The following is a 17,104-nucleotide window of genomic DNA, read 5'->3' as shown; positions in this document are numbered from 1 at the left end:
TTATATCTTTATTAGACTTACCTCTGGAAGTTGATTCTGATCGATCACCCTTGGGTCTCGGTCTTCTGAAGTTATTATTCCTTTTTCTCACGAGTTGTTTTACTCTTCTGGTTAAAAGGGATAATTCTTCTTCGTCGTCAGAGTCTTCCTTTTTAAAGTCATCATTGTCTTATTCTTCATCCTGGAAGGCTTTGTTTCTATCTGGTTTGTGTCTTTCAAATATGGACTTTAGTGCTACAAATTTGATCTTCTTTTGAGGTTCATCTTCCTCCAGTTCTATCTCTTGGCTTCTGAGTGAACTGACGAGTTCCTCAAGGCTGATACTGTTCAGATCTTTTGATAACTTTAAAGTTGTGACCATGGGTCTCCATTTCTTTGGCAAGCTTCTAACAATCTTTTTGACATGATCCACAGTTGTATATCCTTTATCTAGCACTTTGAGTCCTGCAATTAAAGTTTGAAATCTAGAAAACATTACCTCTACAGCTTCATCGTCCTCCATTTTGAAGCCTTCATATTTCTGGATTAGAGTCAGAGCCTTTGCTTCTTTGACTTGAAAATTTCCTTCGTGAGTCATCCTTAGGGAGTCAAGTATTTCCTTAGCTCTTGCCCTGTTGGTGATCTTTTCATATTCATTGTAGGAAATAACATTGAATAGTATCGTTCTGGCTTTGTGATGGTTCTTAAATTCATGATTCTGATCATCTGACATTCTGCTTCTGAGAATAGCAACTCCAGCGTCTGTCACAGGTGGTGTGTAGCCAATTGTGACAATATCCCAGAGATCAGCGTCGTAGCCCAGAAAGAAACTTTCAATTCTGTCTTTCCAATAATCAATTTTTTCTCCATCAAAGATTGGAGGTTTAGCATTGTAACTATCTCTTTCATTGGTGTTGGCCATAGTTTTTCTCATGCTAGATCTCTCTACACTGTTAAGTGTTTGATTAGAAAATCAATAACAGAGCCGAAGCTTTGATACCAATTGAAGGTTGAGAAACACAAGAAAGGGGGTTTGAATTTTTTTGGAAATAAAAACTTTTTCAGAGATCAAAACACACACACATAATTTTATACTGGTTCGCTTGAAATTCAAAGCTACTCCAGTCCACCCGGCAAAGGTGATTTCTCCTTCAAAAATGACTTAATCCACTAATCTTGAAAGATTACACAACCAAACATCTAAGAGAATAATCTCTTAGCCCTCTCAAGTATTAAGACCGCGCAGAGTCACTTGAGGAAATAGTTTAAGCAAGAGTAAGTTGTAATGTAAAGTGCTTCTAACAAAAAGAAAATATTACAGAAAATATAAGACTGAAGGCTTTTCACGTAAGAGCAGCAGCTCGTGAAAAAGAGAGAGAATGAATGAGATTTCTGTGTGTCTCAGGTGTGTTCTCTAGTGAGGTAATCCGTCCTTTATATAGTCGTTGTGAAGGACAGTTGGAGTGATGACAAAATCTTGGTCATTGAAGAATAATTAATGTCATTACTCTCTTTGTTTCTTTCTAAAACCATTTTGTCCGCCTCATTATTCCTTTCTTTAAATACTTTCTTTCCATAATGAGATTCTTTTCAGTTACGCGTTCTGGACTGGTGAGTCTGCATCAGAGTCTTGATATACCAGAGTTTGTATTTAGAGGATGATTATGTATGACTTCATCAGAGCTTCTCAGTGCTCTAGACTTCTTAAGTATCAGAGTTTGAACCCAGTAGTCTTTTGTTGGAGCTTCTGACTTCTTAACTATTGTGCTGGTATCTGTGTTGATCAGAATCAGAACCTTCTAGACGTATCCTTTCTGAGTGGCATCTGATCATCGAATACTTTATATCTGATGTAATTTTGTATCTGATGTATGGTCAGAATCCTACATAAATGTTCAGAGTCTTGCACACTAAGAAAAAATCTCGTTAGAGTACCATTTTTGGTTTCATCCTTTGTTATCATCAAAATCTTAGAGATATATTGTAGAACCAACTTTGTTCTTACACCTTAATCCTTACAACTATGGATGGTGAAGATCTTCCATCTCCGGTAAATGCGGATGCAGTCAAAAAATACTATGCTTAAAAAAAAGAAGAGAAAGTCTGATATGTTGAAAACCCGAAAGGGCAACTTATGCAAAAAAATGGATATCCCGGTAGACTGAAAACCCGAAAGGGCAGTCTAGGCAAAAATTAGGGATTTAACAAGAGCAAGAGGTTGCATCCCGCAAGGAATCCTTCTTCATTCCCCGACAAATCAATTATGTGGGTCCCCCAGCAAGTCAATCCTATCACCCTCCTTCTGAAAGCAAGATCAAAGGACGACCAAAGGCATAGAGGCTATAGCAGAGTTAGAATTTGGTGGAAACCCAAGATGTTTCATTGCCATTACAATTATCATTTTTCTTTTTGCAATCACCTCTCTTAGGAATTTCTTTCCTTTGTACAAATTCCCTATTTTTGGGACCACTTGTAAATAAAAATCAGTTCTCCCACATGTGCTCCATATTTTTACTTTTCCTGCTTTGTCTGCATAATATGACTTTTTTCTAAAATAAAATTACATGGGAAATTTTCGATTAAAAGACCATTTTAAAAAAAAACTATAAGGGAGACAACATCGAATTACGTTTCTTTCAGAAATTTGCTAAAGGTAATCAAAACACCTTGAGAATTTCCAACTAGAGGGCGCCACACAGTTCCTGGGACTAGGCCAGTCATTTCTCTCCCCATCAAGAATTCTCAAATATTACTTTCAGGACTTGCTTGAACGTCGAGCTTCAATTTCTCAAAGTACCGGAAAGTCATTACACTTTTCCCAATCACCCTTTTTAAGCCCAATCACCATAGACATGCCCCAAATACACTCCCCCACAAAGCCCAAACATACTTGGCATACCTTGCAAACCCTGCGTTTCATACATTCTCCCGTGAAAGCCCAAGCACACATTGGCATACATAACATCACATCATAAGTATCTCCTTAACTTACTCAAATTAACTCGTCAGAGTTTGGAATTTCCCAACCATTGTTAGGATATTTTCCTAATAAACATTCATCCTCAAACACAGTCGCGTGTTCTAGCCATGGTTGGGAATCATCGCTAAACTGTTTCGTTTCATTTCAAGTTTTCCTAGAGGAGTCAAGCATTCTAGCCGATGCTGAGAAACATCATTGTACTTCTTCTATCCCCATAAATTCATCATCATATTTTCCAATTTCCATGCAGAATTAGGTATTCTAGCTGTTGCTAAGAATCATCACTAAGCTGTTTGATCTTCCCGGAGGATTTCAGGTATTCTAGCCTTCGCTACGAATCATCATTGTACCTTCATGAAAAGTTTACTTTCACAGTCGAGTCAGGTATTCTAGCCTTCGCTAAGAATTGTCACTGTACCTTCATAAAAAGTTTACTTTCATAGTCGAGTCAGGTATTCTAGTCATCGCTAAGAATCGTCATTGTACCTTCGTGGAAAAATTGTATCTCCAGTCGAGTCAGGTATTCTAGCCATCGCTAAGAATCATCACTGTACCTTCGTGGAAAAATTGTATCTCCAGTCGAGTCAGGTATTCTAGCCATCGCTAAGAATCGTCACTGCACCTTCGTGGAAAAGTCACATCTCCGGTCGAGTTAGGTGTTCTAGCCGTTGCTAATAATCATCACTGAATTCGTTTATTTAACCCCCAATAGATGTTAGGTGTTCCAGCCGTTGCTAAGGAACACTGTATTGTTTTTCCCTAGTCGTTACTAGGAGTGATCACCCTTTTTCTCATTCCCTAGTGAAGTTTTCTTCCCTCAATTCTCTTGGGTTTTTGACATCAAACTTTTATCATTAAGAAGATACTTAGAATGCATACATCACATTGCATGCATAATCATCATAACCATGCATAATCCCTAACAAATCCTCACATTATCATCCTCTGGCAAGGCAAATTTCTGGTTACTCCCATTAGTATTTAATCCTCTCTTACCTTGAACACATTGAAAGTCGTCACTATCCATATATTCAGATCCAAGAAAATTAAATAGGGGCAACTGTCATACCCCAAAATTCACCCTACCCCATACAACTTTCATTCGATCCATCACCCTACCCCCATACAACTTTCATCTGATCCATGTCCCTATTACCCCTACATACATTCATTTTTCCATCACCATAATTGCATTAACATCCAAAACCAAAGGCATGTTGCACGGGCTCAAGGCATGGCGTTCATACTTGAGAAAACACCACCAAAATAGGAAAAATTCACCTTTTGGACACTATAATCGTTTACACCAACCATGGTAATCAATTACCTGGCAAAAATCAGGTTCCTATGCCATTTTTGGTGCCTGTAATCGATTACACCAACCATGATAATCGATTACCTGGTAAAAATCAGGTTCCCAGGCCATTTTTGGTGCCTGTAATCGATTACACCAACCTTGGTAATCGATTACACCTGCGAGGACAACAACAGTAACTCTGTTTTTTACACATAGTACATTTTGTTTCACCCCCTTTCCCACTTACTTTCCCTATAAATAGGGTTACTATTTCCCCTAATTTTTCATGTTTCCTAGCCCCCAAAAGTCCTGTCGAAGTACCATTCACTCTCCTCTCTAAACCTAGGTCAAAACAAAAAAATCTTTCTCTCTCAAAAAGTCACCCCACCAACTTTTTTTTGTCCTTTTTCACATTTTTTTCAAAACTTCTCACTCTCTAACACTCACAATCATCCCCTTCACTATGCTTCCATCCTAAATACTTTCATCTCAAACCCCTTTGCTTCACATTCAAGTTCGACACCCTTTCAACCTAGTTGTTTTTCACATCTTTGGGTAATGATTTTAGCTTAAACTTTGTTAACTTTTTGGTTCTGTTTTGTGTTGAAAAATGGCTGTTTGTTCTTAGTTGATCTTTTGAGAGAGTTTAGATTCAAGCTTGCAAAAATGGTTAACTTTGGTTTACACACTCTTTTTTGAGTTTTCTTGCTCTTACTACCTTTTTTAGTCTTGCTTTATTTTTGTTATCATTTTCTTTTATTGTGGACTTGTTGTTGTATTTGTTTGGTTAATGAGGTCTATTAGATCATGACCATGGATGTTTAGAGTTGATTAAATCTTTAATGTTTCAAACCTATTAATTGTTGATCAATAGATCATTCACGATACTTTGAGGCATTGATAGATTGCCTCTATTTCAACCATATTTGAGTCATTTGATGCATAGATGAAACCATGTCTTTACATTAACTTGCTAATCCATTTGCTTATTGTTACTAACCACTAACTACTAACTCCTAACATTTTTGTTATTGCACTTTAATTCCTTGCAATTTATTTTATTGTTCACTTTATTTCAAGTATTTTATGTTTATGTTCATTAACTACTAACTCCTAACATTTATATTATTGCACTTTAATTCCTTGCAATTTACTTTATTGTTCACTTTAGTTCAAGTCTTTTATGTTTATGTTTATTGTTATCTAACTATATCATTTGCATTATGCTAATTTATTTACCATCTTACTATCTTGCTAAATAAAAGAGGGATACAAATAAAAGGAATAGAACATATCATTTTCTTTTTTCTCTAAAATATTAATAGATGGACTTAGGGTTGCATAACTTTCTTTGTTACAAATCTATTGTTAGTTGATTTTTTTTATCATCTTCAATACTTTGCATCAACGATAAGATATCCCTTAATGTGTCATATTATAAGCCTTTTTGACCCATGAAAGATAGTCATAAAAAATGTTCATTTTGTACATATTACTAACCACTAGTTATACTTCACTAACTTTGTTTATTCACCAACCATTATTATTGTGATATTGTCATTCTTTATCTCGTGATTTACTCTTATGTCATTACCTTGTAATTTACATTCAAGTACTCATTATCATCATCATTGTACAAACTCATCATGCATGTTTATTTACTTGTTATTTATTTTATTGTCATCATACATTAAAATAACAAAAACATGATAAAATGATAAGACCAAAAATATTCATTCAACTCTTAATCAACTTGGACTTAGAGGATTTCATTTTAGGACCCTTGCTTGGAGGCCTTTTCCTTATCTTTGTGATACTTTGTAAATGTTGGATTTTATTTATAACTTACATGCATGTTGTAAGAATGGCATCATGGCACCACCTTAGGGGGACATGTTTGTAAGACCATTATCCTTTATTTAGCTTAGGTCACTTTTGGACACAAAAGGCTTTCTCTTGGGCTACCTTACAATGAGACCCTTTAATTTCTTGGTGGTTACTTTGCATTCATGTTGCATAAGCCAAATTTCATAATTAAATAAACAAACCCTTGATTCAACGTCAAGTGGCATTTTCATAATCAAATTCAAAACACTTAATAATTACGATTGTTATTGTGTACCACGAGCCTTAAGTGGTGGAGAATGAGTAAGAATGGAGCATTCCTATCCTTACTCTGATTATTTTGGATGCAAGACGCTTGACTTGTTGTTTAGAATAATCGCCTCCGCCCATAGACTTTAGTGCAATATAATCACAAACATTCATTTCATAAAACCCTTATTCAAGGTAAAAATAATGCAACTCATCAAAACTCATTTTCGTGCCTTGGGGCACCTTCCTGAAAACCCTTTTCTCAAAGGTAAAAATCAATCAACACACAAATATTTTCTACTCCAAACTACGGAGCTCTGATTCCTCATCCCCGAATGAGTGATACGTAGGCACAAGGGCCCCAATCCTTGGCGAGCACTATAATAACAAAAACACCCACTCTTTCACATATATTCTTCTGAAAATAAAACAATGGTAGATAAATCCCATGTATGTAAAACAACCCATTTGGTTCCCATGGAGTACCATGGACGTGAGAGGTGCTAATACCTTCCCCTTGCGTAACTGACTTCTGAACCAAAATCTCGGTTGCGAGACCGATTCCTTATTCTCTTTTACTGCTTCCCGTGCCCGTCTCCTTTCTGAGGGTTTTATCGACTATTTCCCCTCTCCTCTCCGATAGAGGTAAACTAAATAAAATTCGGTGGCGACTCTTTTGATTTTGCCTCTCTTTGGCATCTCTTTAGTCCCAGTTTCGTTATCGTGAAATCCCGGCAGCGACAACCATAAAGGTATGTCCCATAAGATAAAGAAATTAAATGGTGTTTAAACCAAAAGGATCTGAAAAGAGAAGCCACAGAGGCTAAGTGCAAACTTGATACTGAATTGACTGAAGTTGCACTAGAATCTATGAATAGAGGTAAATACTATGAGCAATTGAGTCATTTGTCCCGTACTCAGAGATATTCTAGACAAGTGTAGGGAAAATCATATCTCATAATTATCTATTGCTTAAAGCTCATGGTATGCAAGCCTAGTCAATGACTGATAAGTTGTTGAAGCAGGTTCCCAAAGATGCTTTTGGGGATGAGTCAGATGACTGACTGTTGAGGAAAGATATAGTCCACTAAGGGTCTTGAAATTATGGGGAAGGATGAAGCTCCAAGGTGACAGAGGCAAGTCACATCAAGTGACCAAGGGACTGATGGTCATTTGACAAAGATAAAGGGAAAGAATAACAAGTGAAGGGATTTAGTAGATTCAATGTAAATTGGATCAAGCCAAATCAAAGGAAATGATTGATGAACAAACAAAGATGCATGATTATACAAAACTAGCATAGGGTCTTATTATTAGGTAGTCCAAGAGAAACCCATGTGGGTGTAAAGTATATTGTCCTATGTCTCATTGTTAGGTAGCCCAAGAGAAATTCATATGTGTGTAAGAGTGTGCTAAGCCTAAGCAGATAAATGCAAGATTCATAAAGCAGATTAAACAACACACAAGCTCAAAGGTTCAACCAGAACAAAGGCAAGTCAAAGTGTGCATAAGGTCTCAGGATCCACTGTCATTCCAAGTCAAGCAAATGACCTAAATCCTAAGTCAAAGTCCAAAGCCCAAAAGGTCTTCAATACTCCAGATCAAGTATATGATTAGGATTAGGTCCTAGTTACTTTATCATGTTTGGATTCATTAATATTTAACAAGCAGATCAAATCAAACAGGATAAGAGCAACAAATGAGTAAGGCGATATGAGTAGAGAATGGAATGATATGATGATTAATGGGATAAAAAATTAAAGTTCATTAAGTAAATGACATAAGCTTAAATGACTTGAATTAAATTGCAAGAAATAAATGGAAATAATATAAAGAGAAAGAATTAATGTTAGGAGTTAAAGGGTTAGTCAAGTTGTGTTGGACAATTTAACGTCATGTTAAGAAATTGTAAGTAGGCCTATGAATCAGACATGTTAGAGAATTAACACAAAGTTAATCTCCTACACCATGTGACACAATGTTTAAAATAAAAGAAAGAGATGGAGATATAAATAATGGAAGAGGGAATCAAGTCAATCACATTGGGATCATTCTATCCACAAATATAAGGACTCAAAATATGGCGCATCGAGGGTTAACATATCATTGATACAAAGTATTGAATATGATTCACAATCATCTATCAAAAGTTTTGGATCAAAGAAGGTTGATCAACCTCAAGTCCATCTATCAATGATTTGAGATGATGAAGAAATCATCAACCAAGCAATCAATTCAATTCAAAACATCAAGTGATCAACAAAAATCAAAATAAGATGAATTAATAATGATTTAATATTTATTAAATAAAGAAAATAAAAGGGAAAATGTCAAAAAGGGGGTCAAAGTATCAAACAAAAGTCCAAGAAAAACGTGGGAGGTCAACAAAATTAAGACTGAATGGACCTCAAAAGTTGGGGTTAAAAATATTTAAATATGATTTAATTAAAAAAAGAAAAAGAAAATTAAACGGAAAATAAAAGAAAATATGTATTAAATGCAAAAATGATTTAGAAAATGCAAAAACTGGCATGAGGTAGAAAATATTTTTATGGAATTATGGAAAAAATTTGGATTAAAAAATAGTAAGGGAGCTATTCAAAATTAATTTTGGAAAAAATAAAATAATATGAAATAAAAAGAAATAAAAAACAATTTGAATCCAACGACTAGCTAGGTGGCGTGTTCTGATTGGAGAAGAATTTGAATTTTCCCACTGAAGCGTGCGAAGTACTTCATCCTCAACCTCAGGATTTGTGATTTTGAAACTTCATGAAATCGTGGTTTTAACATGAATCAAGCATGGATTCAGTTGCGAAACACTTCATCGTCCATGTCTCCGTACATCAGAGCAATTGATTTTCTCTAAGCAGGGAAAACTTGTTCAAAAAATCAAAGAACCCTAGTTCTTCAAAGTAAAATTAAATGGTGAATACTAAAAATAAATTACCAGTAGGTTAGGGATTTTGATCAATGGGACAAGGCATAAAGTGTGGTAACTTGTTTGCTCAAGGTTATAACTCGTATCTACCTGTTCGAATGAAGCTTCAGAAGTAAAAAATGGTGGATCTGGAAGCTAGGTTATAGTAGGATTTAGGTCAAGGCAATGCTCCAAACTCCTTCAGAGGATTCCGATGAAGGATTCTGGGCAAAGAAATGGAAGGGGAAAAGCATGAATCAAAAAATAGTTTGACTGGTTATTTGAGGTATCAAGCTTCAATGGTTGCAGAGTTTTCTTGGCTTTCAAAGTTTGCAAATGAATGCAAAAGCTTAGGGAATGTGTTAGGATCCAAATATGTGTGAATTAGGCTTGAATTCGTGTGAATTGACTTGGAAATTTTTAGATCTCGAGCGTGTAAAAATTTGGCACCAAACTCATTATTTGGGAGCTTCTTAAGTCGTTTCAAGTTGTCCACAAATGCGTTTGGTCATGGGTAATTAATTGGTATGCATGAGAAGTGGGCCTGGAGTGTTTTGTGCATGATTCAACATTATAGATCACTAACAAAAATAAAGTTCAGGTCACTATGTTCAAGCTTGGGCCAAACCCAATCCACTCGTGCGTTTTGTGATTTTCTTTGAGCCAAATATTCACTTCATGGAGTATAATAAGATGCAAAAAGATTAAATTTAAAAGGAGATTTTAGGTGAAAGTTATGGACTTGTGAAGTCGAGGTTGTGACCTGTAAAATTGGGCTGGGCAATTGGTCAAGCATATCCAACATGATTGGTCATTTTGAGGTCCTATGTTCATGATGCCATAACTTTTGATTCCCTAGTTCATTTTGAGTCAAACTTGGGCCAAATTATATTTGACATAAGCTTAACATAATGCAAAAAGAATGGGATCAAAAGAGTGCTTTGACTGAAAATGGCAAGGGTGGAAAGTGGGGGTCATGGCAAGGTTTTGGCCCAGTTGGCAACTTGGTCCTTTGCACAAATAAGGTTCTTAATGGATGAATTGATGTTTGAAACTTGAACCAAAGTTGTAGGGAATTCCAAAAGGCACATTTGGCTCAAAGAAGCTTGACATTTGGATTTGAAGGAGTTATGGACTTTGTACCAAAGGCATGACATACTTGCAAAACTAGGTCAACCACACTTGTACATTTTTCACAATCTTGATGTTTTCTTGAACTTTAGACCATGATGATGATGAAATGGTAATCCCTTGATAAGATCTTGATTAGGGCTTGAGTGATATGGATAATGTCTTGAGTATGGATGGTTGTGGCATGAAAATCAACATATGGGCCATCTTTGAAACAACATGAACAAGCTTGCATTTCCACTGATCAAAGACATTGACTTTGCCTTGATTTGAAGCATGATTACCTACTTGATTAAAAAGTAAAAACAAGTACCATATCTCCATTAAATTAGGGTTAGTTGACAAGTAAAACAAAGTGAAACCCTAGTGTTAAAATACAATACACAATATGGCCATGCTTGTGATTCCATGACCAAATGCAATGGTCATGCATGATATGATTTGATGTATGAAAATTAGGCATGTGAAAATAAGAGAAATGGAGGGAACATTTTGGGGTATGACACACGTAAGACACAGTCACGATAATGCCTCCATTTACGACACTTAGATTTAGCGAAGTCCTTCAAATTGTCAAAGTTTTATTGTTCATTAATTATTTGTTGGTGTCATTGGCCGAGGCATGTTGGGGGATATGGGATGTTTTGAAGCATCTGAACTGTAGTTTCACACAGTCACTATGGTGCATCTCCAATATGGTGAACCTGATGATCAGCGTGCATGCAGTTCAAACAGTTGAATCTTCTTCTCTAACTTCATGATGATGTTCCAAGTTTAGATATGAATGTCAAATAAATTGTAGAATAAAAATATATTAGATTATAAAATTGGTAATATTAAAAATAAATTGATTCATTTAGTTGTAATACATCTTCTGGTGTAAGGTGATCCAAGAGATTGCGATATTGAATATAACAGTGTCTAGGACATATGTTGTAAGTCATACCATGAGCCGACCATCTAAACTAAAAAATTCAAATTAAGTATTTAGAGATAATAATCGGTAAAGTAAGTAAATAAAAATAATATTATTAACTTACTTTTCTGTGTAAGAGAATGTAAATCTGTCGTGGTTGACATGCGCTTGGGAAGACAATCTAGACCAACCCCGTGCTTTGAGCAAAACGGCGCATCTAGAAAATATAGACATGTCTTTCTTTGCATTTTTACACAAAGAGATATTCAAATAAGATAAACAAGCGGAACCCCAATTATATGTTCCTATTTTATGTAGGTGTCTTAATAAGGGTAAATACATAACATGCATACTAGATCCACTACCTTCGGGAAATAATAATGAACCAATTAAAAGCATAATATAACACCTAGTTTTTTTTTATATTTTCCTTTCTTCGCTAGAATTTTCATCTAATGTTAAACTTTTGTAATATGTCTTAAGGCGCGAAAGTAAAATACATTGGTCTCTCAGATTCTTATCCAACAAGTCGGCACCCAAAAGATCTTCATAAACTGAATTTGCAAAGTTGGTTTTTCCATTGACCGTCTTACCCTTAATACGCGGCCCGAGTAACATGTAAAAGTCCTCTAATGTGACTGTACATTCACCGGTTGGAAAAAAGAAAGTGTGTGTCTTGGGTCGCCATATTTCTTGTAAAGCTAGTATAAACTTAACATCAATCGAGTAAGACATTATTTTTCTAACATGTCCAAAACTGATGAGCTCAATGTAAGGTTCAAGTAACACATTGGGGGTAGCATATTCGTGTTAACGAGTACGAAACCTAGATGGATCGTACAAATGCATATGCATTAAGGTGGGTAGATAACATTCCATTGGAGAAATCGACAAGGGCGTTCAACGAAAGATGTCGATGGGGCCACATGACAACAAAGCTTGTTGAATCCATGAACAAAATCTTTAAAGGCATTAGAAACCTACCAATAACCATGTTAGTGAGAGCAACCTATTTTAGGTTGAGATCATTATTTGAAACCAAAGGCAAAATATTGAGTTCGGTGTTACGGTTGGGGAAATTATTCAGTGAAAGTTGCATGAAAGTGATAAAGGAGGAAACTCTCAAAGCTATCACACATCCTGTTACAATATTTGATCGTCATTGACACACTTTTAGTGTAAAGGAAACACAAAATCACAATAAGGGGAGACCGAATGGAAACTATCGGGTCCAACTGAATAGAGGTTGGTGCAAATGTGGCAAGTTTCAAGCCTTCTGTATGCGTTGCTCCCATGTCATTGCAACATGTTCATATGCTTTCCAAGACGCTTCCAAGCATCTATCGGAGGTTTACAAAGTCGTAAATGTTTTCAATGTGTATAACAATAACTTCTCGGTGGTAGCATTAGAAGATTATTGGCCTGCATATCAAGGGGAAATAGTTTGGCACAATGAAAATATGCGACGAAATAAAAATGGTCGCCCTAACAACATAAAAATTAGATTAAAAATGGATACGGCTGATAAAATGGTAAGATTATGTGGTATATGTCGTCATCCCGAAAATAATCAGATAAAGTTTCCCAATGTTAGAGCAAGTTCTACATGATCATTTATTGCTTTATTTAAATTTTTGTAATCTTGGTATTTATAATATATATAGCAACTTTTGGTTACAACAAAAATAACATAAACACCCCTAAACACCTCTAAAACAAACAGTTTTCGTACACAAACAACACATGACATAGCATACCAACATAAATAAGCATAAAACAACAACATAAACATCATATAAAAAATACTTAAACACCACAACATGTCTAAGAGATTACAACATTGTTTTAGAGGATTATGTTCTCATCTTTAACTCGCACCCACATACGATACGTATCATTATTGTCATCTGCAATTGAGATGTATGAAACAAACCTCTCGATACTTCTAATTATTTCTCCATAATTAGTCTCTCCATATAATCAACTTTTCAAATTGCTTTCAAGATGCTCGGAATTTTGGATATTTCAAAAAAGAATTTTCATCGGATGTTTCGTTGCCGAATAACATACATGTCAATATCTTTTAACAATCATGATAGAGCTAGTGAAGAAAATAAAAGAAAAATTTGAAATGAGGTGTGAAGTGAAGTGAATAGTAGGAGACACCTCTATATATGTTAAAAAACTTCACAATATACATTGGTTCCAGATGAATTGGCGCCACCTTTGATAATTGTACACTAGCGCAAATTGGGCTGACAACACCATATGCAGTCTCCAATTCAATTGGCGCCACCATTAGAAAATTAAGTGTTATCGCCAATTGGTCTAGGAACACCACTTCGTTCCAACAAAATTTGTTAGAAAGTGGGGTAAATTGAGATTTTTTTAAACCTAGGTTATTTTGGAAATACATTTGAAAAAGTGGGTTATTTCGATAAAAAAATTGGATACTTTTAATAAACAATTTATATTTGACCTCACATAATATTAAAATTCTATTAGTTTTTTAACGACAGATCGATAATATACTTTTTGCATTGTTTTATGAATCAATTTACACAAAAATTTAATAAAGAAAAATCACATGTATCTACTCCAATACTAAAAAAGTTAAGCTACAAAACTAATAACTTCAAATATACATTAAGAAAAATGTGTTGGAGATGCTCTTAGAATTTTGCAAATGTGTGACTTTTATGTTAATTACATCTAAAAATTACTAATGAATAGTTGTGATGTACTCAAAAACTTATAAAAAATATATTTAACAATGAATATCAATTAATCTCTTTTGAGTAATATTTAATTCATTTATCAATTTATCTATCTTTTATATTTTGATGGTACTTTGGATTTTTTAACATGACTTTGAATCCAAACTCTCATAAATAGTATATGAGAAATAAAATAAAGAGGTGAAGGTAAAAACAGTATTGTAGATAGAAAAAAAATAATTTACGATCAAAATTATATTTTTGTCATTTATCTTTATTTATGGTTTATATTGGTTATCTAACTAAAATAATATGTAGATTTTGAACAACATTAAATGCTCTATATAAGTTTTTTTCTATATTAAGAGACGAAAAAGGAATTGTAAAGATAAATTAAGGGATTAAACATGTTAACAAATTTTTATTGAAGAAATAAAATGATTTTTTAAATCAAGTTAAAGTGGCCAAAAAGGACTAATGCATGCTTTTTAAAGTCATTTGAAGAGAATGAATTAAAATGACTAATATGGAACACTTTAGTAAAGTTAAGGATCAACATACATATTTTTAGCTATGAGATTCTGTAGCGGTAAATTCATGATCATCAAACTATGGATAAGCTAGAGATCAAATAACAAGAGTCGCCACCGCACTTTTATTGTTTCCAAGGAAAAATGGAAAAAGTACAAACAAAACCCAAAGTAAAAAGTTTTCAAATCTAAATTAATAAAATGTCAGGGATTACAGGTAAGGGGGTTGGTTACACAGAGGGAAGGTGTTAACACCCAAAGTGTCCTAGGTACTCCTAAGAAGCCCTTTTATGTGCATATGTATTTTGTACAAAAATGATGTCTACAAACAAATAGAATGGGGGGATGAGAAAATAATTTATTAATTATATTTTTATGTTTGACAAGTCCTTCGGACTTGTGCCTACGTACCAACATAAAAATGAGGGATCAAAACCTCGTAGTTCGTGATACAAATTTCAAAGTGGATGCATTACTTTTAATAAAAATTAAGTTTGAAAGGCACAAAGGGCTAAAAATGGTTTGAATGAGTTAGTTTTTTTTGGCTTTTTTAAAGTTTAAGTCAAGTATAGTTAAGTTTATTTACAAATTTGACTTAAGAACAGAAGTTTGAAAATGCAATGGCATAATGCCAAAGTTTCTAACTTTTTACAAAGTGGTCAAAGTTTAGAACAAAAATAAGTTCAATCAAAGAAGATTTTGAAAAGGGAGGGAGAGATTTTAAAATTAAAGAAACAGGAAGAAGATGAAGGGACTAATCCTATGCACAAAATTAAAAGTTAAGAGTTGAAAAGATCTGACAAAATGGGTAGCAATCCAATAGACAAGAATGTCAATAGAAACCCAGAATTCCATTGGATATTTAGAAACAAGCAACACACAAATGAACAACTATATTATCTTGAAGAGAAAAGGCATCAAATAAAGATAGCCCCATCCATGCTTTAGCCACTCCATGATCTTCTTCAAATTTGTCCATGTAACAGATGAATTCTACAAGTTACAGTTCAAAATAACAGCTATACAATGATCATGTTGCAGATGAACTCAGAAGGATGTTGAATGATGTATCAGATGAAGTTTCACATTACAAGCACTTAGTTTCTCAATAAGTTGGCATTGGACAAGTCCTTTAGCATAGGAATATTGCCTAAGTTCTAAGTCCATTTGTTCAAGATCAAGCCAACAACCCACACAAAAGTATTTTAGGGTTTTTTGTTGTTATTATGTACATCAATGGTCAAAGACCAAACAAACAAGCAAAGTATATACAAACAAGATATATCACACAATATGGTCCAAGTGGACAAAGTGAAAATTGCATTAACATAAACAATTAGAATGATATGAACAATGGCAAATGAATAAAGGCTAGAATTAAAATGACATTAAAGTAAATGGCTTAAAATTAAAAGTTAGTTGTTAACGAGTTAGAAGTTACTATTGTTTTGCTTTTGCTTTTTCATTTTTTAGACATTCTTTGGAGAACACTCAACCCACTTATCACAAGCATGGATCCTTGAGCCAAGACATCTTCCAAAGGAAGGAAAAAAGGCAAAGTTTCCACACAATACCATGAAAGAGGGGAGACATACAATCTCACTAACTAGAATGCTATGCCTTTTGTGTCACAAATTTAGCGCTATGTTAAGCAATCATAATTGGACTTATGTAGAAGTCACAACTATTTGAGACCAGGCAATGGAATTTTGGTGTTAATGCATGTTTGAGACATAGTATAATGGACTATGCTCATGAAACATACCACACACAAAAAGAATATGCAAAAGAGGTGACCTAATCTCATCCATACTCATGTTAATTTTTTAGTCAACTAGCTTTAGGACTTTGAGATATCATAGGCCAAATGAGATGAATGCATAAAGAAGGGGAATGGGATAAAGAGGGAGGGGAATAGATCAAAACTCAAATTGATCAAAGGATGACTTTTACCAAATTAATATCATCCATTCATTTTGGGAGATGGAATGTACATTCCATCAATCCTCTAAATCCAATGATATTAACTTGGCAAAGTCAAATCAACCTTGACCAAGACCCAGCAACTAGAGTCAAACACAAACAAGTCATCACAATTGGTCAACAAAATTATTTGACATTTATTCAAATTAAAAAACTAAAATAAGGCATTTAAATTAAATATGGTTTGTCAAATTCCTAAAACCTCATCAAAACACCAAATAAATGGCCATGAGATTTATCATAGGTCAAACAAGGTCAAAGGACCTTGGAGAAAAAAATTCAGAATTTTTAAAAACTTAAAAGTAATTTTAAACAATTAAAAACAAATGCAAAATCAATTAAGTCATGAAAAATATTAATAATGATCCAAAAAATAATTTTAATTCAGAATATGAAAGAGGAGATTATTTGAAAAAGGAGGACATTCATCACCACATCATAAATGAAAAAGGAGGACATGATCTGAAAGAAAAAATGGCGTAGAGCATGAATCTGACCTCAATTTTAACTAACTCCACATATATAGAAAGATATGAGGAGTTGAATTTTGAGGTGTG

This window comes from Lathyrus oleraceus, chromosome 2 (genome assembly GCF_024323335.1).
Source record: "Lathyrus oleraceus cultivar Zhongwan6 chromosome 2, CAAS_Psat_ZW6_1.0, whole genome shotgun sequence".
Classification (NCBI taxonomy): domain Eukaryota; kingdom Viridiplantae; phylum Streptophyta; class Magnoliopsida; order Fabales; family Fabaceae; genus Lathyrus; species Lathyrus oleraceus.
This window is presented reverse-complemented; position numbering follows the sequence as displayed.